At 32.6% G+C, this 27,438-nt stretch overlaps 1 protein-coding gene across 1 annotated transcript in view; it reads left to right on the forward strand.

The window, feature by feature from the left end:
* The first annotated feature begins 14,169 nt into the window (after positions 1-14,169).
* Positions 14,170-27,438, forward strand: part of MS3_00007956 (uncharacterized protein) — an 80,084-nt gene continuing 66,815 nt past the window's right edge. The window contains exon 1 of the mRNA XM_051216297.1: positions 14,170-14,512. The gene's annotated coding sequence lies outside the window, so the exon portion shown is untranslated. The remainder of the gene's footprint in view (positions 14,513-27,438) is intronic.

Raw genomic sequence — 27,438 nt, forward strand, 5'->3', positions numbered from 1 at the left:
GTGTTCATAAAATGACTATTTTGAAAAGATAACGAGATAATTTCAAGTATAATAATAATATTAATAAATGAAAAATCAAAATATATTCTTAATCATAGTTACCTGAATAGTTTGAAGTTATTTTCTGCGAAGATGGGTGGTGGAATCCAGTTTGACACGCGATTCGTCCTATTTGGGACTCGTCATTTAGATTCATCTACACCTCAGAGTTGATGTTCACTTTGGGACTCGAACCCAGTACCGTTCGTTTCAAACGTCATCACGTTATCCACTTCGCTACTGAGTTCTGATAGCCACTTGCTTGTACAATGGGGTGAAGCTTGAATTCACGAGTCCAAAATAGGATGAAACGCGTGCCCTGGATTCCACTGCTAGCCACTATCCATCTTTGCTTGTAATGCTCGGGAATTAAGGCAATGTGCACAGTATGCACATATGCCAATAAGAGACTGATCAATTGTAGTTCTAAACATCAATGGGAAGATCCAAACAAACAATACCAAGCAAAATTTGGAGTTATATTAGAAGTCATTTCTATGAATTGTTATTTGGTGAAATTGTATCGATCATGAAATGGAAATGTATATCATTCGTTATAGAATGTTATGTAAGATCGGATATAGTGTTATCTTTGAATTTATATATGTCTATTAAGAAATAATAAGGTCTATTCATAGAAACTTTAAAAATATACTGGACTAATAAAGTAGCCTGATTCGAATGTGTAATTTTGTAATAATAAAAAAATTACAGCGATTTGTTTTCAATTATAATGGATGAGCATACCATAAAATAGTACGATACTCATACAAGTAAAAATATAATTGAATAAACAGTAAGAATCTTAGATTATCCGAACTGGGTTGAGTTCATGAATCATTTAAAGCCAGAACGCAACTGAATACCTGGAAGCACTGGACGGCCGTTTCGTCCCACTGTTGGATTCCTCAGTAGTGCGTGTCCACGATCCCACCTCACGAGATTCGAACCCAAGACCTATCAGCCTCGCGCGCGAACACTTAACATTTAGACCATTGAGCCGGTTGGTATTCAGCGGTGTTAATGTCTAACTTCAACCAATCCAAGAAACTGAGCCACACATCCGCCATTGTCTTCAGTAAGTCACTACCTCACAACAGACCCGGTTGAACTCCACTTGTCACGGCTTCTTACTAGAACTCCAGGAACTACCTTATGAAGCTAGTCATTAGTGAGGTTTTATGGATATTGTAGTAATTTCAATGATTGAAATCATGAGTCAATTGAAGCTTGATTATCATGGAAAACCTGGACGTATTGGACGGTCTTTTCGTTCTAGTATGAGACTTCTCAGTAGCTTAAGTCAACTCATGAATTCAACTGTTAAAATTACTACAATCTCTACAAACCCTCATTTTTATAAAAATTCGCATAGATTATCTAAAAGTTAACTAATAAGTTTTGTTCATAATAAATATACATAAATAAGTATACATTATCAAAGTATATAGTTATTCATACTTTATATACAAGATTAAATATCATTTGGATTTTTGTTTTTATTTGTAGTATACAGTTTAATCGAAGATATACATTACGTTCTATTTAAGGATTATTTAACATATTCCATATATATCCATATATACCCCGCGATATGCGGGGTGCGGGATCTTGGATGCGCACTTCTGAGGAGTCCCACACTAGGACAAAACGGCCGTCCAGTGCTTCCGGGTTTTCCATGATTGTCGAGCTTCAATTGACTCATGATTTCAGTCAGTGAAACTTCTAAAAAATCTCCACAAAACCTCTTCTGATATCCATATATGATAAACTTCAAATAAGATAATTCCTTTTTTTGTTACCTATCTTTAACCAATCTAATTTCATCAATATGCACATCATTTATAAAGAGATTTACATTAAAGATAGTCATAGTAACTTGGGAAAAAGAAGAAAAAAAGAAAATCACTACTTACCCATAAGATTTACAATCTATTGTTATACAAAAATTTCAATATTAAATTCTATTTCTATTTCCTTATAGTAAATGAAAATTCCCTAATTTCTAATCAATCCCCTAAAAGGTCACATGTCAAAATTAATCCTTATTATTAACTAAATGAATGACATGTGAATATTTAAAAGTATACGTTTTATACAATTGGTTAGTTCATAAACGTATTAACAACAGGCCATTCTAGAATAACAATGAAAAATAATCATTAATATACTACTTATTTTACATATAATCGATTAACACAACTGTTTTTTTTTCTTAATTCTTTTAATAATTCTTATCAGCAAGGGGTTTTTTTCTGAGATATTATAGTAATTTAATTGTTGAATACATGAGTCGATTGAAGTTAGACCACCATAGAAAATTTGGAAACACTGGACAGCCGTTTCATCCTAGTATGGCGATATGTAGCTTCAATTGACTCATGAATTCAATAATTAAATTACTATATTATCCACTAAAACCTCTCTCTGATTATAATCATCATATGCTCATTAGTGACAGTCTATAATAGGTATTTCCTGGAGTTCTAGTGAGAAGCTGTGATAAGTGGAGTTCAACCGGGTCTGTTGTGAGATAGTAATTCACTGATGACAATGGTGGATGGTGACGCAATTTCGTGGATTGGTTGAAGTTAGACATTAACACCACTGAATGCCGGCTGGCTCAATGGTCTAGAGGTTAGGTGTTCACGTGAGAGACCGATAGGTCCTGAGTTCGAGCCTCGCTCGTGGGGTCGCGGATGCACAGTGTTGAGAATTCTCATATTATAATAACACGACCGTGTAGTGCTTCCAGGTTTCAACTGATGGTGTAACATAGGTCGGTTCATGGTCCCAATGGAATACTCTTCTTATTATTCTTATACTTAATTTCGTAAATATTACACAGATGTTATGTTTAATTGTCCTCATTATGACACATACTGAACGTCATAGATACTAAGAATCCTATGCGTTAGTCACTCCTGTTCAACATGAATATCATCTCATTTTTATTTGAAACTGGAATTGCTCGTTAACAAAGAGTCCCATACCATATCAAACCCAGGACCTTCAGGCCTCCTGTAAACAATATAATATCTGATGTCTTATACTCTTAACTATTAAAGGATTAAATTTTCATTGCGGTTTTCATTTCGTCAAAGTTCAGCGATGTTAACATCCAAATAAAGTATAATTTTAGACAATGTATTGGAGAATTTTGTTCATCTCTTCGCATTACCTGGTATGTAATTCACTCAACATAATCTTTTATCCTATACCTCAAGATGGTTCAAACTAATAAGGGTGGGAGCAAAAGGGCGACCATCTGAAGGGCACATATTAATAGAAATGAGCATTGAAATGTGACTAACATATTTAATGGTGCGAAATATCTTCGATCTAACCTTTGTTGTGAAAGACCTTCCTAAAACGAACAATGTGATTGAGTGATTGCATATATACTTTAGCCAACTTACTGGTGTCGCTTATCCAAGTATACGGAAGTTTGCTGGTGCTCTGAAAAAGGAACACACTAAATGGAGTGAAAATCGAACAGTCTGTTGCATGAATCCAGTAAGAGCACTTAGAAAGAAAGTATAAGTACCAGTATATATCAAACTGGTTCGTAGAAGATTACAAAAAAATATCTACACTAGATTATGCATTTGAAACAGAACATAATTTGAATATGCATAGATTAGCATGTTAAACTGTGTTACGAAAATTTACTAATATCTGCAACTTGTACATCTATATCAAATTGATGTTAATAATCTCTTTTAATGAATTATATATAATCAGTTGATATATTCCAGAGATTATTTTATTGTAGGATTAAGTTCTCCTCTTAGGCCTCAGAGTTATCAACATGTCGGGGAATCAGGGTTCGAGGTTTAAATATGTAAGTCACTTAACTATTTTCTTTCCCCTCTTAATCTGTGAAAAAATATCGAGAGTAATAAACAATCCACCTAATATGTTCCATCTATTCATCTAATTAGTATTAAATAAAACCTAGTCATTTGACGTATTATCACAGACGTCAACAATATACGATGGAGAATCCTGGTGGGTGGTCTATGCTCCTCCACAAGGAGTGACAAGTGTTAGTAAGTAAATTTAACTAGAGAGTATGAAAGACAATGTTTTCAAAAGTACTTTCAATGAAGAATACCAAGCATAACGTTTTTATGGTACAAGAAAAGGCATAATTTAATCATATTACAACTAAGGATTTTTTAAAAAGTCCCTATAAATAAACTATCCCCTAACTGTTCGAAATAGATGTACGACATAATATGACTAAGGTAATACAAATAAAAATCGTTTACTAAATTTGAAGGATTACAGCATTTGTTGAAAGTAGGGTTTGCACTAAACCTCAAGAAAACTACTTTCTGATTAGTCGTAAGATAGAGGGTGAAACAAACATATTTCACATCATAAAAATGTTATTCCTTGTTTCCATGTTCACCTTCATAATTATTAGCCTTTTTGATAGTTGCCATTTTGATCGCGCCCTTTTTATTAGATATTTGTCAAAATACACAAGTGGTATGGCAAATGAAGTATCGTGCAAAAAGCCCATACACTGTATATGTCGTAAAGGTATTTTGGTTAATGAGTTGTGGACCAATTATCAAACCTTGGATAAAACTAAACGTCGAATGAAAAGCAAAATTTTCAAATTAATTTACTCAAACAAGTTCTAAATTAAACAGAGATGGATAGTGGCTGGCAGTGGAATCCAGGACGCACGTTTCATCCTATTCCACTACTAGCCATTATCCATCTTTACTTAAGAAGCTTGTGACTTGAGGCTATATTGAGGCGATCCGCACAGGATGTACATGTGCTAACATGAGACTGATCAATTGCAGTCCTAAATAACAGTGGGAAGATACAAGTAAACAACACCAAGTGAATTCAAGTTTTAAATTATTACTTTTATTGAACCGATGAGTTAAATTAATCGATTATTTTAATTTATGTACCCTAAGCCTTCAACTTGAATCAGATAAGTGAAAAACCGGATTGAGACGCATTTTATCGGTTTTTCCTTGAATAAAAATCTAAAAATAAACCATATGAATAAAAGTTAGATGATACGTCAAACAATTTTGATTCGTCACTTCAAATTTTGTGCAAATATTCATACTACTGACAAATTATAAAGTAGGCACAAGCAATACATATGAGTTATTACCCGGAGCTGTGTGATTTATATTGTATTTTTTTATATTATCTTCGTTTTTCTCATCTTACAGATATACTAATTGACCCTTATTTTTTTCATATGTAAGTGTATTGACAAGTAAATATGTAGTCAGACTGTTCGAAGTGTAGTGGACTAATTTATTACAGTCTCGAAAACTTAACCTTCTCATTGAATTATTAAAATCAAGGATGCACTGAGCATATGCAAAATTCTCAGAGGTTGAGAATAATTTTACATTAATCAAAACAATTTTCGCAAACTAAACTTTCATTGTCATGTAAACTGCTGTAACGTTTTTCAAGATTACTTGGCTAATAATATGTGGTAACATCCATGTTAACTTTACGTAACAACAAACCAAAAAATAATGTTTAAAAAAATATAAACAATAATTGTGATGAATCTTGTATAATAACCAATACATTCAAAACTATCTTGTTTCATTTCCGTGAATTACGAAATCACTAGCATTTGCTCTAAAGTTAAACTAGGTATGTCCTCAAGATAGCTGGATAATGATATAATAACCATTGAGTGCTCCCAAATGCCCTGATACGACTGATGGTGGGGAGAGTTAGCTCTCACTCTCCAAATGCCCTCCCATGACCACGTGCATACAACCACTGATAGGGAAGTTCTACTCACTGCCTTCAAATGGTCAGTGAGTTGTTCACCAAATTGAGAGGATGAAAAGCGAATGTCCGGCGCTATAACCGGGTTGGTGGATATAGAAGATCCACCTAGGGGAATTGTAAAACCCTGATTCCAAACAATTGGTGTACATGGGTTTCAGGATCCTAAGAAAACCAATGGCGTATGAACCTATTGTTGGTCATCGGCTACCATGAGATTGCATCTCCTCACGTTGCTTCACTGTCTTGTGTATTAGACTTTTAGGTTGAAGGCTTGGGGTGTGGTCCCCTAACAAAACCACCTGCTTCGGTCTGGGCGCCCAGGCAGTATCCCAGTCTACTTACAAATCAAGTGATTTGTGTGTCGCATATGTATTCATTGCCCTTTTCTACTCATATCTATGTGTTCAAATAATTAAATAAATGACTATTGTGTAAGAACTTACATCTAGATAAAAGAAGCTTCTAAATCCATAATGCCATTCACAATGCTGTAAATTTTACACAATTAAAAATATAAACTGTTATTTACTTTTTTCTTGTAAATGATACGAAGATTATCAATCTACTATACTTTCAGAATAGTCAAACTTGTCAAATAAGAAGGTAGGGTTTATTCAAACCTACAGTGGACAACTTCATGTAACATAAACTTGAAGAGTATTATTATTATCATTATTATTCTTATTGCAGAGGGATAGTATTTGGACGATCATCTAACTTTAAGAAGTACAAAGATGCAGTTTTAGCCTTCTCTATCTCACATAAGACAGAAATATATTTTTCTGATTTTCTTTATGTTTATACTGTTCAATCAAGACTTAACTTTCCCTAGAATGTTGTAAATAACAAACAATAACGTCAGTCAATGTTTATTTACATTCCATTTCAAAGTATGCAGTTGATTAGTATGGGTTATCAGTTAATTTGTTAATTCTCATATAATGGAATACCTATGAAAATAAAAATTAGGGATATATATGTTATGAGGACGATCGATTAAACCTTCCTATTTTCAAGTTGAAGCATTCTCGGTATCACAGATTGGATTATAATGTGATGGACATAGTAACAATTATTATTATTATTATTATTATTATTATTATTATTATTATTATTATTATTATGACCTTTACAACATGGTGATGCCAAACTATTGACACCTATTCCCACAAGTTACTCTGCTCCGTAAAAGTGGATAACTTGACATAGCAGTTAAAATTAATGAGTATTCGCATAATGAAATTATGGTGGTGTTATAAATGATTCTCAGTATTTCCGTTGAATAACGGTCAGGCTATGTACCCAATCAGCTGTAATTGAAATTTTACCAATAGACCGGTGTCTAGTATTTCTAATGGTTAATTTTTCACCACAACACTTGAACGTCCTGGATTCAATCCCTGGTATGATTGTGGATATTCACTTCTGAGAAGCCCCATACTAGGACGAAATACTTGTTCAGCCCTGTCTGGCTTTTAGTATTACCCCGATATAGGTCAATCTATAAGGATCACTACTTGCACATTCTGATTGAATCAATAATATACGTTTCTAAAAATTTACATATTAAGAAAATGCAATTCCTCAAAGGTTTCATTTTTTTAAAACAAACATTCATAACCACTTCATATCTATTGTCTGACACTATTCAACCATAATGTTAAGTCACTAAACTGTTTGGTGTTACATGCTAAATAAGCCAATGTTCTAGTTAATATTAACAGGAATAACGAATTTTGAAATGATGGAGATGATCCACAGCCCCGGTGAGTGATTTTGGCTGTGTTGTTTTCTCTGAGCTATATGGTTTAACTCCGGATACTTCGCAGTCAATATGGACAACAGCATTGGCGTCTCCTTCATGTAGACTTAGAATTGAATAATCACAGATAATGCCGAATATATCTTTTTAAAAATATTTTTATATAAATACCCAGAATTAACCTGTTTGCTTTGTCAACAGTGTTTTCATTCTCCAAGTAATTGATATTTATCAAGAGATAATAGCATATCTCTATGTTTAGATTTACTTCAGTCGACCTAGATACATCCTTCTCTATATTCCATATTATCTTATAAAATCATATAAACCCCATCCTATGATACTATTTATTACGCTATGGTAGAAGGAACTGTAACACTAATAACATGATTAAGTTTTAGATAGCTAGTTTTATCATTGAACAAGCAAAGTTCACGGCGAATATACTCACCTCAGAATCTAAGAGTTATAGATTTGTCTAGTCGTAATGATATGAAGAATAACTGCAAAACAATGCACATATTCAATCATTCAATTTCAAGTCACTTTATGAGTCAATGAATAACTATAAACCAGTATATAAGAAAAAAACCATTTCAATCAAGCTTAGAACCCTTCAAAAGTACACATTAATAAAAGTGTCTTAAGACAAAAACAAGAAATTTTATGATATAAAGATCCAAATTCTGTCATTGACTAATTGTTCAAATGTTCAATAATTCATATTTTTATTTGTTCCAGGCAAGTCTTTCTATTATTTTTCATTTGAAGAGTTCCACATTAGGCAAATTATCTGAATATCTAGAAGGGTAACAATCACAGACTCTTCGTGTACCGTTTCTTTCTTTCTCATGCTATATATATATGGTACAACTCTAGTAAATTTAGAATTTAGATTTGTTCAACCGTCTAGGAATCAGTTCCACTTTTAACTCATCAACCACTGGTAACTTAACTTTATAGCTTAATTCAATAATGAAATTACAGTTGCTGAGTTCAAAGAATATTTATATTTCAAACTTTCATTGGTGTTATCAACTGATAGTTTGTTTAGGAAATTCCCATAGAACGTATGATAAACACGTTAAAATATTCAATAGGAATTTAGAAAATTTAAGTAGTGTAATCTTTTGAATATAAGATAATATAAAAAATGGCTACAATTAAACTCAACTTCATATCGAAATTGTGATAGTCTACTTAGCAACCTTTCAGAATGAAGCAGGAATTATTATATCTACCATCTATGTAAGCAATAGCGGTCGGTTTTCTTCGTTCTGTGTATTTTTTTTGTGTAACTGCATAATTTAATGTTTCAGTGTGCTGAATTTCCTCAGTTAATGTAATACTCTAAGTGTTGGCGTAAATTTCCTTTCAATCAGCTTTGTTTTCTCGATTATGCTGCTGCTAATCAAGTCTATTAATATTTTGATTTAACCCAAATACTAAAAACCATCAAAATTAATCCAAACGACTGTTACTCATTTGTACAAAAGATTTTCAGTTCCAGTTCAACGATATCATATACAGACAAACCGACGGTGTAGCAATGGGAAGTCCGTTAGGTCCTGTCCTAGCAGATATTTTCATGGCTAACCTCGAAAGAACCAAGCTCAAAGGAGCGATTGATGAAATGATGTATTATTCGAGGTATGTTGATGATACCTTCATCGTATGTAATAATCAACAACATGCAACAAATCTGCTAAAGTTTTTCAACGAAGCTCATCCAAATATCCATTTCACTATGGAACATGAAAAAGAAAACAAGCTCCATTTTCTTGACATCGCTATAAAACGAAGAAAGGATGGTACAGTTGAACGTTTAGTTTATAAAAAAGACACATGGAATGGTAGTTATCTCAATTTCAATAGCTTTTGTCCAATCAGTTACAAAAGGGCACTGGTCAAAACACTGTTTCACAGAACAGAAAGAATATGTACTGCCGATACACTAGAAGAGGAAGTTATGAATGTTAAAAAATCTTTAAAGAATAACGGATACCCACTGAAATTTATTGAGAAATATGGCAAATGTGAAGATAAAAAACCCAAATAAATCACAACAAATTAAAAGCCTATTTTTATTCAACTTCAATTCAAAGGTGACGATGCCACAGGATCAATCAATATGAGACTAAACACTGCACTGACAAGAACTTATCCTGCAGCAAAATTGATTGTCCTGTTCAAAACAACATGTTCTTAGACACAATCAAAGGTCGACAGGTATCCCTTTCATGTTACCACCAACTGTGTATACAAATTCACATGTATCTGCCAAAGCAGTTACATTGGTAGAACAGAAAGGAGAGCCTACGGCCGATTCAAAGAACATATTCCGAAAAGTTTAACATCAAATGGATTGAAAGCATTTAACAGTGCCATCGCAAAACATCTCCTTGACACAGGACATGAAGTCAATACACTGAAGTCCTTCAAGGTAATTAATAAACAATCAAGCTCCAACCTCTTGAAATTTGCTGAAGCATTAGCAATCAAACGCTTAAAACCAGACCTATGTATACAAAAAGAGACAGTGATAAATCTTTCTTTACCCTGGTAACAATAACCCCCTTTTTATTCATTTATTTCTATTTATTTATTTATTGCGTCATTACTCCAACTCTTTTAGATTACATCATACATAACTGATTGATTTCAATTCATATTTTCTTTATTTCCATTAATCTATTTTCATGAGTTGTAATCACTATTTCAATGTTCCGGAACTTTCCCTCTCAAACTTTATTTATTCGAGACAAAATTTTATGACCTCATTAACTCTATCGAAATCTTCGCTACACCATGATACATTTATTTATCCTTAATCACCCTCTTATGTATCAGTAGGTTAATATCTGTGATAATGTTGAATTTCAAATATTTTAGGTTGTAACCAGCTGATGAGAACCTAATGAAATAAAATGAATTCATATTATTCTACACCAATCTTTGTTCTTGCTCTCTTTAAGAAACTAATATCACTCTAGCTCAGTTTATGTAAACCGGTATTATTATTATTATTATTATTATTATTATTGTTATTATTATTATTGGTAACGAATCTATGTAATTAATTTTCACACCCGATATTTTATTTAAAGACTGTTATGGTCCGCAATCTACCAAGTCTGATACTGATATTCCTATGTGTGTCCATAAATTAACTATTTATATGATAAAAAGGAAACTTATGTTTACTAACTAAATCAAAAGTATATCTGTAACTTATTCATAAATGTAGATAAATATCAATCAGAAAATGAAGTCATATTTTCAACCAACAATAACATGATCCTATCAGTATTGCTCACTTTTCATTTGATCTCTATCTGTTTAATCCAGCATATCGGAGATCTAAGAACACATTCTCTTCACAGTTTCATTATCTTGCGAAAGTTGGAACAATACGAGTGAATTTAAATACGGAAGTTGAAAAATCATATTAGCTAAAGCCTTTTAAATACTAATTTCATCACAAATCCAGTTATCACATTAAGAGTGTTCGAAGATAGAACTGATATATTAAAAAGGTAGTACTTACTACTCACAATTCAAAATGAAATTTTACATTTTAATAATTTATTTTTTCATAATCGAACTACATATCATTGAAGATGGTCCTAATAAAAAACAACTGACAATTTGTTTCCACGGAAATTATGAAGTGATAGACGTTAGACCAACACTGGATACCTGGAAACAATGGATGATCGTGTCATAGTAGTATGGGAGTCCTCAACACTGCTCATCCATGATCTCGCAAGCGGTAATCAAGTCCAGAATCTTCAGTTTTGATCGCGAACGCTCAACCTCTAGTCTAGTCTAAGCCGTGATTCATTGGTAATAAGTTCTGATTTCAATGAGTCCACAACATTACTTGACCATCTTCTATTATCTTCGGTGAGTTACTGCCTCACTCTCAACACGTATTAGTTCCATTGGTCATGGTTTCTCATTACATATTGACGTCACTTGTATATTGTTTTGTTTACAGACAATTTTTTCGTAACTAATCCCACTAACAAATAGTAGGTTCAACTAAATACAATAAGTTTAGTAAGAGTTACATTATCGTCTTTACGACCACTTTATAGTAAAAAGTAAATAAAACAATTGAATATATTGGGTAAATTACCATATATTAATAGCAATAAAATAATCATTCAGTTAAAAAAAGTGAAGCGAAATTCAATTATTTAGTTGATTGAACAACGGTTAAAAAAGAAATCTCCGGATAGTTATTTCATCTCCTTATGGAAATCTTTCATAGATCCCACCGAAGCACGAACCCAGAACCTTAGAATGTCACGTTGAGCACTTAAAATCAACCGATTTCAATAAGAGGAGCCAAACAACGTTATAAGCCACCTCAAGGAATAAATGCAACATATGTTAAGCAGTTGTATAATAACAAGTTTTTATTTATTTAAACACATAAACATCGGTACAAAGAAGCACCAAATACATATGTGCCACACAAACCATTCGAGTTGTGTAAGGGATGGATTACTATCCGGGCGCCAAAAAACCGAAGCAGGTGGTTTTCTTAAGGGGGCCAATCCCCGTATCTTTGACCTACAGCTCTATTTCATAAACTAGTGGATCAGTCCCATGGTAGCCAACGACCAACGATAGGTTTATACTTCATTTATTCCTTCCGGATCTTAGAGCCTATGCGCACCATTAGTTTGAAATCAAGGTTTTCCAACTCCCCAAGATAGACCCTTCGTATCCATCAACCCATTAAATATACTAAAGTTCAGGTTTAATTTTTATTTTGACAGTGTATTCTGCTTGTAAGAAAACACCTGCTTGAAATCTGTAATTCATTTACTACATTTGAATAAAATATTTCAATAGTTTGAATCTTGCAAGTTAGGATTATGAATGCACACTGCTCAAGAGTCTCATACTATGACGAAATGGCCATCTAATGCTTCCAAGTTTTTCATATTGATCTAACTTTAATTAACTCATGATCTCAACTATTGAAATTAATTTAAATTCTTTAAAAATATAATCCTATATAAAGTAGTAACCAGTACATATTCTTATAAAGTAACTTCATTAAACATTCGGACAACAACAACAAAACATATTTTTTCTTAAATAGTTGAATACATGAGTCCATGTAAACTAGATCATTATTTCACTGGTTGAAATCATGAGTCAATTGAAACTAGACCATCATAAAAAAACCTGGTAGCATTGGACGGCCGTTTCGTCCTAGTATAGGACTCCTCAGCAGTGCGCATCGACGATCCCGCCCCCCGCGAGATTCAAACCCAGGATCTATCAGTCTCGCGCTAGGTGCTTAACCAACTAAAGCACTGAGCTGGTGGACATCCAACGGTGTTAATGTCTAACTTTAACCAATCCACGAAGTTACGCCACCGTACACCATTGTCTTCAATGAGTTCCTATCCCATGATTTCAACTAGTGAATTTTCTAAAAAAATCTCCACTCAACCCATTCTGATAATAATAATAGATCATTATTGAAAAAAACATTTGAAAGTACTGGATGTTTTTATTTTACTTTGATATGATAGTCGAACTGAAATTGAACTCATAAAACTTACAACTCAAATCTGGTCAATAACAACGAAACAAAACAAAAAGAAACGTAGGAAATTATATTAACCATAATTTTTCTTTCTTCTTACTTATTCATATATATATAGGAATTATATTGTGACAATTTAGTCAATAGTTCTAGGTCTGAACAATAATGTTAAGGTAGAGATTACTGTTGTCGTTGTCGTTGTTGTTGTGTATTTTTTGTTTTTTTGTTTTTTTTAATTTTTTTTATTGGACTTGTAAACAATTTATCATAGTCGAATCAATCTATTGGTTAATATTTAAAAAAGAATTAAAACAAAAAATACCCTCACTCTCTCTCTCTCTCTATTTCAAGGTTATAAAAGTTTAATTCATTGCCCCTGTTTTTAATCTATTTTATTCCAAAATTTTTTCTAACCTATCTACCTATCTACCTACCTACCTACCTATCTATCTATCTATCTATCCGTCTTAACAACATCAGGCTGATTAAAATAAATATGTCGATTAATTGGAAAAAGACCTTGTAAGTCTCTTTATATTATTATACATATCTATCTCTTTCTCTCTCACACACTATATATATATCGGGTCTAAATCAAGTAAGCAGGCAATATATAAACTTATTTGTTTGTTTGTTTGCTTGCTTGCTTAATTTAGATGTCTGTCTTACCAGAATTAGAATACGAATTTTTCATCAATAATATAAAATAAATTATGGGACGAAGGTTTTTATTATTATTATTATTGTAAAACTTTATTTATTGTAGTGTAGACAGGCAGTCAATCTGACTTTTTAGTAGTGTAAAAGTAACAACTACATGTGAACATCATATAGAGGTACATATATGTAGTATATGTGTATGCATATATATATATATATGCAAAAGTTTGTTTAATTTTCATATTAGAGATAATAATTTGTCTTGACCAACCCGTTCTTTTTATTTCTATTCATGGAAGTGTCTATCAAACTAAAATTCTTTGTTCCGTATTATTATTATTATTACTACCAATTTCATATACCAACGCCTAATTATCTAATCATAATAAACTAATATTAAATTAAAACAACTACTATTGAATATTACTACTATTACTACTGTTCGTGTTACTTTTCCCACTTTCTTTTTTTTTTGGTTCTCTTTTTCTCTCTCACTCACACACACTGTCTCTTGCTCAAACATTACAGCATAGTAGAGGATATTGATCAATCAGTGGAAATATACTATTTATTCGTATAAAAAGCACTTATTCCTATAGACCAACAACAACCACAACAAAAAATATGAGTCTCTGAATAAACGGATAAAAAAAAACATTCGATTTATTATTTTTACTTGAACGGTAAGTAACTTTATGAACGTTTTATAAAGTTTTCATGATTATTATATTTTGTTTATAATCATAAAACATGTATGGTTGTTTCTATTATAATATTGTATTCATTTATGAATTGTCAACCATTGAATTATACTTGATTATTATTGATAATTGTTAGACAAGGATTTGATCATTCAACTAAATCTAGTCCAATAACTTTAATCATAATACCCTTATATACAGTAGCAGAAGAAATTATGATGATATAGAATAGAAATGAACATAATATCTGTTGTTTCATTTATTTATTGGTCCACCAGGGTGCTTGGTACCTGTGTGATTGCGCCACAGGATTGAGCTGTACTATTCAGATTGTAGCGTTAAAGCTTATACGGTGTCTGGTTCCCCTGCTAAACGGGGTTGAGCTGTACTGTTTGGGTTTTCACCTGAAAGTCCGGATGGTGTCTGGTTCTCACGAAAACCGATGTAAAATTACCCTGACCCACAAGGGTATATTATATAACTGTGTTATAACTCATTTATTTATAATATCAACTATATCTCCATATATATTGCATTTACTTACTTACTTACTTACTTACTTACTTACTTCTATTCCACCTTATGGAGTATAGAATGCTAACTAGAAACTTCCAAACCTACTATATCTTAAGCCTTTCTTTCTAATTGTAGTTTAAAGTGAACAAATTAAGTGTATCATGGTTCTTTTAATATTTTCAGTGGATTCATAAATTGTTAATTGTGATTACAAAGGAGAATTACATTTGTAACTGTATAGAAATGATTATTGCATTTATGTATTGTTAATAATAGCGAATTAGATTGATTTAGTGAAATTCATACAGTAAATATATTGTTCATTGTGACAAATAGTTCCACAATTTGACAGAATTTCATTCTTACTTTGCTGTATATATATATATATATATATATATATATATATATATATATATATATATATATATATATATATATATATATGTTATATACTCACGCCTGTTATCTCTCGTGGAGGACCATAGGCACTCTCTAGCATTCTCTTTCCAACTCTCTCCTAGGTAATTCTTTCCTATTTCTATTCATCCTTTTCATCTCTGCCTCCAATTCTCGATGCACTGTATTCATTGGTCTTCCATTCAGGATTTCTAGTTAGTGATTTCTATAATGTATTTCCTATCCACCTCCAGTATCTTTTCTTAACTTCCTTTTCACCTGGCAGCATATACATAGGTGACAAATTTTGATAAAGCAACTAAAAACAAAAAATAAAACAAAACAACCATACTCACAGTAACATTGATAGGCTTCAAATGTGAAACATACTTTTTAAAAATAAAATTCACAAACAATCTATAATTTATTCGTATTTTGTTTATTTTCAGTTTGGATTTAATTGTTGAAATGTTCATTTCTTAAATTAGAATATACATGCACGTATGTTAACTAAATCTTAAGTAGAATAGTTAATGTTTGTCTCTATTGTTATTGTATAGTATAATACCATGCCTATTAGTTTGCTAGAAGAGATGATTGACCATAGGTAGTAGTAATTACATATAAATAAACATTATTGTATATGTATACATTTTAGCAAACAAATATAACTTGTATAGATCAATATAATCTAATAGATAGATAGATAGATAGATAGATAGATAGATAGATAGATAGATAGATAGATAGATAGATAGATAGATAGATAGATAGATAGATAGATAGATAGATAGATAGATAGATAGATAGATAGATAGATAGATAGATAGATAGATAGATAGATAGATAGATAGATAGATAGATAGATAGATAGATAGATAGATAGATAGATAGATAGATAGATAGATAGATAGATAGATAGATAGATAGATAGATAGATAGATAGATAGATAGATAGATAGATAGATAGATAGATAGATAGATAGATAGATAGATAGATAGATAGATAGATAGATAGATAGATAGATAGATAGATAGATAGATAGATAGATAGATAGATAGATAGATAGATAGATAGATAGATAGATAGATAGATAGATAGATAGATAGATAGATAGATAGATAGATAGATAGATAGATAGATAGATAGATAGATAGATAGATAGATAGGTAGATAGATAGATAGATAGATAGATAGATAGATAGATAGATTATTATTTCAAGTTAGTTGATTATGCATTGATTGTATTTCATAGATATCACTATTCCATTCTTGGGGTTATAAACAAACGGAATATCATGTTTTAAAAGTAAAATGTAATCGAACCGACAATGTTTTTATATACCAAGTCTTTTTCTCAGTAACTAGATGTCTCCATAGGTTTTTGTTATCTTAATGTTCACAGTTACTTCTGCATTAACCTGAATCTTGAATGAGGAATTGATTTTCTCATTTTACTAGCATCTAATATGTAGTATATACTTTAAACAGTAATAGACGAAAACATTATAAAACTAATTTACCGATGATTTTGTAGAGAAATTTCAAAATATCACTAGTGTTCCGGTTTTCGGGGGTGATAAGGTTGTTGTTATCTTTCGTAATCTGTGTTACGTAAGAGGTTTTTTTATAATGTTGGAATGCTGTGTAGTACTTTGATTTATGTTTACAACTGGTTGATCACTGAATGGCGATCGATGTTGTGTTAGTTTAGTTCTTCTTAGTATTGATCAAATTCTATCGATACGATATCGCATGCACTAGACTGTGATATAAGGTGTTTGAAGGTAGTCAACAAGAAACTTTGGATCTATTTGTTATGCTAGTTGGGACTCGTCAGGAAGATGTACCTGTAATCTCGAGGATCGATAATCCCTTCGATGCACTAATGTTTTGTTTCTTGAAAATAAGCTTTGTCAGCTGATATATGTGAATTAGAAATGAACTTTATGAATCTCTGATTTATTTCTTTAGGCTAACATCTATTTATTATACAAGATTATTGTAAAATGAAGAGTCAAGATAAAGACTAAGGAAAGCTTGTTTAAATAGTTTCAGTGTTATACTGCTTTCTGGATCATTTTTTGTATGTAAAGTAGGTCTAGCATAACTCACTAAACAAAATAACTCAAACACCGAATAAAAAGTTAACCGCCATATTCACATTATACAATTCCTTTTGAATCTTGTGATAAAGCATACATTATAATGAAAAAGCCACTTTCGGTCAGTCACTTGAATAGCAAGATTTTTCGAAATATATACCAGTCCTTCCAGTTGTATAGAGATGAAATAATATTGAAATATATGAAAAACATATGACTGAAAAAATAACATACAAAGGACGGAACTGAGTAGATATCTTATTAATATCAGGACTAGTTCAGAGCTATTTCACCAAAAGCCTCGGTTCACTGACTCTTAACATTTCATAGATATCAGGCTGAGGGCCTATGCTATCTCATAGAAATCTCATGACTTGATGAAACTGTGGATTAATCCTATGCCTTGTTTTAAGCATCCTTAATTTTTTCCAGTCTTACCTTAACCCGTTCATTTTCGCATGTGAAGGTACACTGTTGTTCAGAATGGGTAGTTAATTACTTGAACAATCCAATATTCAAAAGTTCTTTAGCTCATGTCTCATTTAACTCCTCAAGTAAGGAAAGTGGCTCACTATCCTTATTAACCTCATACTTTTTTTAAATATATGACATTCGTTGCAAGCCAATCTTCAAATGCCTTCTTCTATAGAGTAAATGCAATATAGATACTTTAAACACTCCATCGTTTAAAAATTTTCATCTGGCAATTCTTTGTTATATGAGTATTCTATATTAATCTCATTAGCTCTTATATCTCATTAATCAAATATCTATATCTAATGATAAACAAACTTGGAAACTTAAAGTATATTCAGTTTATAACTGAATGATAAACATGTCTCGTTACAAATGTCATAACACTGTTTAAATTTAAGAAAATAATTATACTTTGCTCTTTTTGAAATGAGTATAGAACTGTTAACTATAGTAACCTTAAACTTTAAGAGTATTATTATTATTTGAACACAAATACTGGTACAAGGGGGCACCAGATACTTATGCGCCACACAAATCACTTGATTTGTAAGTAGACTGTGATACTGCCCGGATGCCCAAACCAAAGCAGGTGGTTTTCTTAAAGGGCCACACTCCGAGCCTTTGATCTAGAGGTCTAATCCACTAGGCGGTGGAGCAGCGTGAGGAGATGCAATCCCATGGTAGCCGATGACCAACGATTGGTTCATACGCCATTTGTTCCCTCAGGATACTGGAGCCCATGTACACCATTGGTTTGGAATCAGGTTTTTCCAACATTCGCGTTTCGTCCTCTGAATTTGGTGGACAACTCACCGGCCACGAGAAGGCAGTGAGTAGGACTTCCCTGGCAGAGGCTATATACGCGTATCCATGTGAGAGCATTTGGAGAGGGAGAGGGGACTCTCCCCATTTTCGGCCGTACCAGGGCATTTGGAGGCCAAGACTAAATAGTTGTAGTCATTTATATATTTATGAAAATAAACAAAATTAAAAAAGAACTACGCCCTACTAATAAATAGGCTGTATTTAGGCTAACTGACTCATAATATTACTCAATAGTTAATGTCATAACCTGTTGTTATAAAGGGTTAATACTATGAGATGATCGGTTTGAGGTTATGATAAGATGAATATATAATTAATTAATGGTCAGTCAATCATAACGTTTTTTGATGTAAATGTTACCATTTTTAGGAAATTTACCACTTATATGAACCTCAGTCAATTCCTTTCTAGAGTATGTTCAAATTTTCATATGTGTTAGCAGAAGCTTCTTTATTGTAGTTTAAAATGAAGTATATATTCCTATTTTACACTATTAGCATACAGAGATTGTTTTCAGTGGATAATGAACAGTTATATCCAAACAATTCCTTTTTGCATTAATAGTGATAGTATTTTTTAACCCTTTATCTCTAGTAATTTTGGACGTGTACATATTCCATAGAACTACCGATAATTATGTCGACTATTGAATGTTAACTTAATGGTCTAAAGACTAAGCGCTTGCAGCAAGGCTTGGATGTCCTAGGTTCAATCCTTAATGGAGTCATGAATAATCACTGCTAACGAGCCTCATAATAAAATTAAAAATCTACACACTACTTCCTCGCTTTCAATAATCATTTAGCCAAAGTCCATTCAATGGTGTGAAACTTCAAATAGAGCTAATCCAATCACAACTTACACTGAAGGATAGTTTACAATAGAAGTGATGACTTTAGCTATCAGTAAAATATAATACCTTTATGATTATTGGAAATTAAAAACATTTGTCTTCATTAACGGTCTTGATATTTCAAGCGGATGCAATAATTTACTCATTGAAATGTTCCGGTCAAATATTTGTAAATTAGGGAGTTTATCACCAACTACAAGAAATGAAACATTTTCCATTTACGTAATTATTTGTATCTTTTGTAAATAATACACAAAATAGACGCTTTTTTTTCTTCTTCATAATCTTAATTAATAAATCCCATTATATTGTGATAAAGAATGATTATAATGCATTGACTCTATCATGTTAATTCAACCACCGTTAGGATATTTTTTCCATTTCAGATGGGTTTTGTGGATATTATAGTAATTCAATGGTTAAGATCATGAGCTAGTTGAAGCTAGACCACTATGGAAAACCCTGGAAGCACTGGACAGCCTTTTCGTCCTATTGTGGGACTCCTCACCAGTGCGCATCCACGACCTCGCCCCCCGCGAGATTCGAACCCAGGGCCTACTGGTTTCGCGCGAGCACTTTTTCAGTCGAATTCTAGATAAAGACTTATTTTGTTGATTTATTTTGATTTGAACACATAAATGTTAGTACAAAGGGACACCAGATGTATATACATTACACAATAACAATGAGGCTGTGAAGAGATAGTGAATGTAAAGTATGTATACGAAAAAGGAGAACAACAACAACTAACAGAAATTAGTGTATGAGAGTGAAATAATAGTAATGGGAGAGGTATTTTAGTTAGCGAAAATACAACCATAAAGAATTTTTCTCAATTAAAGAAGTCACGTTCATTTTTTATGAAAAAGTTGAAGCAAGATCGCCACTGGCTTCTATTCTGAGCCATATCTGATAACGTTTCTAGCCACTGTGTTAGACCATCTCTAGGACCCCAGCCAGGGAGTCGTGAAGGACCAACACAAGCCAGCCCTTTGCAGCTTTCTTTCATACCACTACTCCATGTCATACACCGACCACCTCTCCGCTTTTTCCAACCAGTCCCAGAGTCGGCAGTTAATGTACTACGTCGGATTCTCTGGGACAACATTCATCAAATATGTCCAAGCCACCGAAGTCGATGTTTTAAGATGGTGACACCAATTGAATTATCGTCTCTACGCCCAAACACACGATGCCGAATCTCTATATTACCAAAATGGTGTTGCCACTGGATGTCAGCAAGCTTTCGGAGACAACAATAACCAAACACAGAGAGTCGTTTAACATCCTCAGCTCAGAGAGGCCAGGTCTCACAAACATGGAGCAAAACTGCTCTTACCGATGCGATAGGGTCAAAGATGATCCAGATTAATGTACTTCACTCTGGCTTTCGCTATACGTGAATTGATCTTGTCACTCACATCACCAGCAGCACTTACGAAGCTACCAAGACAAATGAACGTCTCGACTACTTCTATCTGCTCGATACCCAGGGTGAATGTACGTTCAGGGTCTTGCCCATCATATAAAAGTATTTTGCGCTGTGGTGAAAAGCAAATACCATACTTACGAACACTTCTATTTAGTGTTTTTATCTCAAACAGGTTAAAAAAATGAGAAATACCTGATGAAAAAAAATGTTATTTTTAATTAGTTTATCTTTTGAGTAAACGGAATATACCAATTGAGACATAAAATAAAAAAGATTTTTTCAGCAAAGAGTTCTCTATTCGGTGAATTCATTTTCAAATCTGTAGCAAATATGTTTTATTATCATTATTATTGTAACGATTATTATCCTAAAGACTAAGTATATATATATACCATTGTGAAGCTTTGAAAATGAATTCGCCGAATAAAGAACTCTTTGCTGAACCAAACTTAATTCATCTTTGAACTCGGCTGTTTTAAATTCATAGGTATAGTGTTCCAATGGCTAAACTATGGTCTCTCTTACACAGTTATGTGTATATTTTTGCACTAGCCCCTTTCAATGGAATATTATTAATTGTACATTAATCTTTCTGAGCCTAATTGATATAATTGTCATTAGATTTTTTGAAGCATAACATTTATCGCACCCGTAATTTCGCTATATTGATTATAATTTATCACCTTAGTGTGGTTTCTCTTACCTTTTGTTATATGACCTTTGAACTATACCAATAATATATTCGGTAATTATTTATATAGTCAATAACATTAAAATAATTATGGTTTACATTTATATTTCATGCCAGACCTTGTATTAATAAACAATTTTTTGATGACTTCCTACTACTGAACTCTTCCAATCTGTCGCCCAAAATATATTAGTAACTTAGAAAAATGATATAATCGGTTATTATTGTTTTAGGATGAGCATAAAAGCTCATAAGCAGAGACGGATAGTGGCTAGCAGTGGAATCTAGGACGCGCATTTCGTCCTATTCGGGACTCGTCAGATGAATGTGCCTGCATCCCGGAGTTGATGTTCACCCCGGAACTCGAACCCATTACCATCCACTTCAAACATAATCGCGTTATTCACTTAGCTACTGAGTCCTGTTAGCCACCTGCTTGTGCGATGGGGTGAAGTTTAAATTCACTTGGTGTTGTTTACTTGTATCTTCCCACTGTTATTTAGAACTGCAATTGATCAGTCTCATGTTGGCATAAGTGCATCCTGTGCGAATTGCTTTGATATAGCCTTAACTCACAAGCTTTTTAAGCAAATATATGTAGTAGCTAGCAGTGACGCTTGTTTCATCCTATTTGGGACTTGTCAGCTGAATGCAGTCCTAAATAACAATGGGAAGATACAGGCAAAACAAGCCAAGTGAATTTAAAAGCTGATAGTTCGTTCAGTGGTTTTTTTATTGATAACGTTGATCCCTACTAATCACTTGGCCTTCAAATGCCCTAGTACAGCTGAGGGTGGGGAGAGTTAGCTCTCTCTCCCTCTCCAAATGCACTCACATGACCACGTGCATACAACCACTGATAGGGAAAGCCTACTCACTACCTTCTCATGGCCGGGGATGTTGTTCACCAAATTGAGAGGATGAAAAGCGAATGTCCGGTGCTTTAATCGGGTTGGTGGATACTGAGGGTTCACATAGAAGAGTTGGAAAACCCTGATTTCAAACCAATGGTGCACATGGGTTCCAGAATTCTAAGAGAACCAATAGCGTATGAACCTATTGTTGGTCATCGGCTACCATGGGATTACATCTCCTCACGTTGCTTCACCATCTTGTGTATTAGACCTTTAGATTGAAGTCTCGGAGGTAGAGCCCTCCAAGAAAACCACCTGCTTCAGTTTAGACACCTGAGGAATATCATAACCCACACACAAATCAAGTGACTTGTGTGTCGCATATGTATTTGATGCCCCTTTGTACCAATATTTATCTGTTTGAATAAAAATAAATAAATAAACTAATCACTTGATTACTCGTATTTGATTGAAGTTACAATAAGCGATAATTTGTTTCTTAGCCTGTCTATATATGGACGAAAAATGTATACACCCCTAAAAAAACACTGAGTACATATTTCGTTAGTATTTAAAACAGTGTTTTTTTTTAAAAACGATTTTTGGTCATACGCTTAGGATTTGGCGTTAACAACAAAGAACTAATACCATAGTTGTTTTGATGTTACCTTTAACTAATAATCTATGTGATATTCTTTTGTTAACTAGTTACCAATGACTAATTCAATCACAAATTTTCATTTTTATCTTTTTATTGAATACAATAATTATGAATTTTTAACAATAAAGCTTAAAGATAAAAGATATATAACCAAAAAGTTAGACTTCTTATCAGTTGACATGGTTAGAAAGATGTACCTTCAATTGTTTCACGATGTGATTCAGTTTATTGTTTAATTCATTCTTTCATCTAATGAATCATCTATTTCTAGATCATGTTATGGGATCATGAACTTGAGTATATCTTTTTTAAAATATTAACAAAATCAAATCAGAGATGAAATGACCGATAGACAATATATGGTTACAACTTATTGATTAGTGATCAATATCATATGTTGTCTTGATCGATCAAGTTGAAATATATGTCCACTAGTCTAAGTGATATGATATAGTATACACTAAGTTGTGTTGTGAAATGATTGGAGGTCGTCAACAAATAGACCTTGTACTTGATTGTTGTATTAGTTAGCATTTGTCAGCAAGGTGTACTATTAATTATTAGCTCTAATAAATTAATGTTAGCTTCTCAAACTATGAGACTAGGTGACTTGGTTTCAAATCCCTCAAGGGAGAATTAGTTTTTTTCAAATTTCCTGGTACATTTTGCTAACCAGGGTCAACTGATAAGAAGTCTAGCTTTTTGGTTTCCTGTCGATTACCTGCAATCATCTTAATATTTGTAACATGTGAATATATTTTCAAACGGTTTTTCGATAGATAATGCATGCACATAAAGAAGTGATTCAACTTCAAACCTAAAAAATGTGGATTCTTAAATATTTCAATTGGAAGCATCTTACCTTCTTTTAACCTTAAACAGTTTGTTAGAAGTATCAATGGCTTTTAAGTTGTTGTCAAACGTGTTATGGATCAATTTAAGTCAAGAACCGATTAGAAATCAGGCAGTACTTATTAGCTTTTTCATCCTTGTATAGCACTCTCCAGTAGTCTGTGCCTAAAAGCTTGTCAAACACTGTTTGAGAGATTTCCAGTTATGAACACGGATCTGGTACTGTTAGATCGCTGAGCTGAGATTTAATGCTCCTCATCTTCTAACTCCAATCGATTTCTAGAATAGATTAACAGTTATCCATTGTCATCAGCGGGTAACTCCATTGATCCTTTAGATCAGTCATTAATATATCCTAGTTCGATTATACTCTAAAAATCGACTCCTCCAGAACAACTTTACAATAAATGTCATGGATCTGGTTAAGGATTATAGAATGCCTTTCCGACGACAAACTCCATAAATAAATACGTCTAAATCCTTTTATCGCACACTAAACCGAGTAATTGTCAGTATGAGGTTGTAGCAATCGTTTCATTGAAATTATAAACCGATTGATGTTAGACTAACACTGGAAACGTGAAAGCACTGGAGGGCCGTTCCATTAAAGTACAAGACTTCTTCACAGTGCGAATCCACGTCCCCGCATACAGCAATCGAATCCAGAAGTTTGTGTTGATGATGTCGTTCAAAAGAACAATGAAAACTTCACGACCAAACCATCCAACTTAGAGAACAAAACTCCATCCAAATGTTATCAACTTATACTTTCATAAAATAATTCTTAATAAGTGTATTTTTACAAAATTGAATTTTTGTGAGTCCTAGTTTACATATTTACTAGTTTTAATGATTTTATTCTGTAAAAGAAGCTGGTACACAAATTAAAGTATATTCATTTATAGTAATATAGTGTCCATTTAGATTTCTTCTATTAAATGTATTCGTTAAGAAGCGGATTAATTCGATGCTTTATTGATTTGTTTTCTGTTAATAGAATGGACAACAAAATTAGATACATCGATGTACATATTATAAGCTTAAGTAATTGTGTGTAATAGTTAATTACATTAAGAGATAACTTGATTGTTTATATGTTTATCATAACAATTTACATTTTCTAACGTATACAGTAATAAAAAAATCAGTGTATAACAACAACAACAAAAGAATAAAATCTGTGTTATTCACGTTCAATAAACAAATGAAGTTAAAGAAATTTAATAGATCTGAAAGTTAATCAATTATGATAATTTGGTTGGTATCATACTATTCTAGATGTAAACATTCTTTGGCATAGCTATTCAAAGCATGGTAACAGTGGAACCCAGGAGTTGTATGTTGTTCGAGTTCGTACTCATCAGCTAAATACACCTTCATCTCATTGGTGATATCCTTTCGGAAATTCCATCCCATAAATGATTAATTGATTTCAGTCTCTAGCATCAACAATGGAAAGGTTTAAACCCTAACAAATGAATTATTTAGGATGTATCAGAAGTCATCTCTTTTCGTTCATTACATCTTAGGACATAGATTTATCTTCAATTTAAACATATGCATAGTTTATTGTGAACTGTTTTATACTGCTCAATGGGAAGGAGAGGTCAAAGATGACAAATTAACACAGATTATATCCCAGTACTCTTACATTCATTGTCTTATTTACTGGGATTATTTTTCAAATTTGAATCAATTAAAATGGGTAGCATTTGACAATATCATAGGATTAAATTGCTATAACTAACAAATGTAGGTTCTGTAATTACTCTGTCCTAACCCCTTTCTTTTCTGACTGAACTATATAAGTAGGTTTTCTGTTAGGAGTTAACGCAAAAATTAGTTGTCCGTATTCATAATCTTGATCAGCATAACCCAGCTACCGATTCCCAAAACTTTGTACTCAACTTAGAGGCTGGTACTTATGTGATGACTATTAATGCTACTTGTTTGTTTAAACTAAAGTACGTGGGTTTGGAGTTGATCCAGTTGCTGAATGGGTAAGAATATAATAGGTAATAAATCTTCCCATGTTTAAAGTGATAATTATTAATTGTAATTAGAAGCTTGTACCTTGAATGGTAGGATTTGGTTTGCTTCTTATACTCTTTGGTTAGAAGAAACTATCAATTGAAAATTAATGTTCAGTTTCAATAGGATCTTAAAGCACAGATACTCTACTTGAACGTTGAGTAGCGTCTTTAAATAGGAAACATCAACTAGAATAAAACTTAGCTTGAATTTAAACATGTAATTTCATTAAATTATAGAAGTTATTATACTCCTTATTTACACAGCCTGTAGAAAACTTACTTTCCAAGTAAAGTAATACTTCGAAGACTACATTATATGCCCAATATCATTATTAGTAGTGATTTGAACACAAATCGTCAAAGTAATGCACCAACAAGACTACCTAATTGCTCCACTGTATCCTGGGTTTTCCTGAAGATCAGAAGATTTACTAATGAATTCATTGTCCAATATTCCACAGCATTTTTGTTTATTATTCTCAAAAACTTTCTGTTCACTAACTGTCATATATATACCCTTCATTATGTCTTAAAACACAGCCATGCTTACCGACTTTAGACTTGAATTGGGTTTCTTGATCTTAATGTTGCGTTTTACTCTTCGATTCAATAAATTTCATTGCAGTATCTCACTGAAAGGCGAACCGTAATAGTACATAAATATATTGAGCGCTAGAACAATATTTTCTTAGCTAAGGCTCCGAACTAGTCACATTAATCGTCAAAGATCCTAATTATCCCCATTTTTATTTACTATCATCATAGTGATTATTTTAAATATATAAACCTTTTTTCTTGCGAGTTTTCGGTGATCGATTTTTATCAGAAGATTCACTTATTAATTTAGATTGTGTTTAGATGATATGCTTTTTTTGAGTGAAAATACTGACAAAATGCTGTGTCTTCTGAACGCCTTGAGTAACAGTAAAAGAATGTTACTCTAACATTGGTCTTTGTTCAATCCTAACCTAACACTTAAACTGGTTGAAAATCTCACTTATCTTAGAAATGTCATGGCCCTTGTTCGGTCATTACTTGCAGAAAATTTGACCCACCCACAATGGAAGCAAGATATCCACTTGTTCATTATCTGCCTAGTTTACTGTACAAAAGTCCACTTAACTATGATTTTTGTCTGAGAAACTTGGGTTCTGAAAGTATAGAACATTCACATTTAATTAGTATTTAACCACATTTTTTTCAAAGCATTGA

The sequence above is a fragment of the Schistosoma haematobium genome, chromosome 4 (genome assembly GCF_000699445.3).
Source record: "Schistosoma haematobium chromosome 4, whole genome shotgun sequence".
Taxonomy (NCBI): domain Eukaryota; kingdom Metazoa; phylum Platyhelminthes; class Trematoda; order Strigeidida; family Schistosomatidae; genus Schistosoma; species Schistosoma haematobium.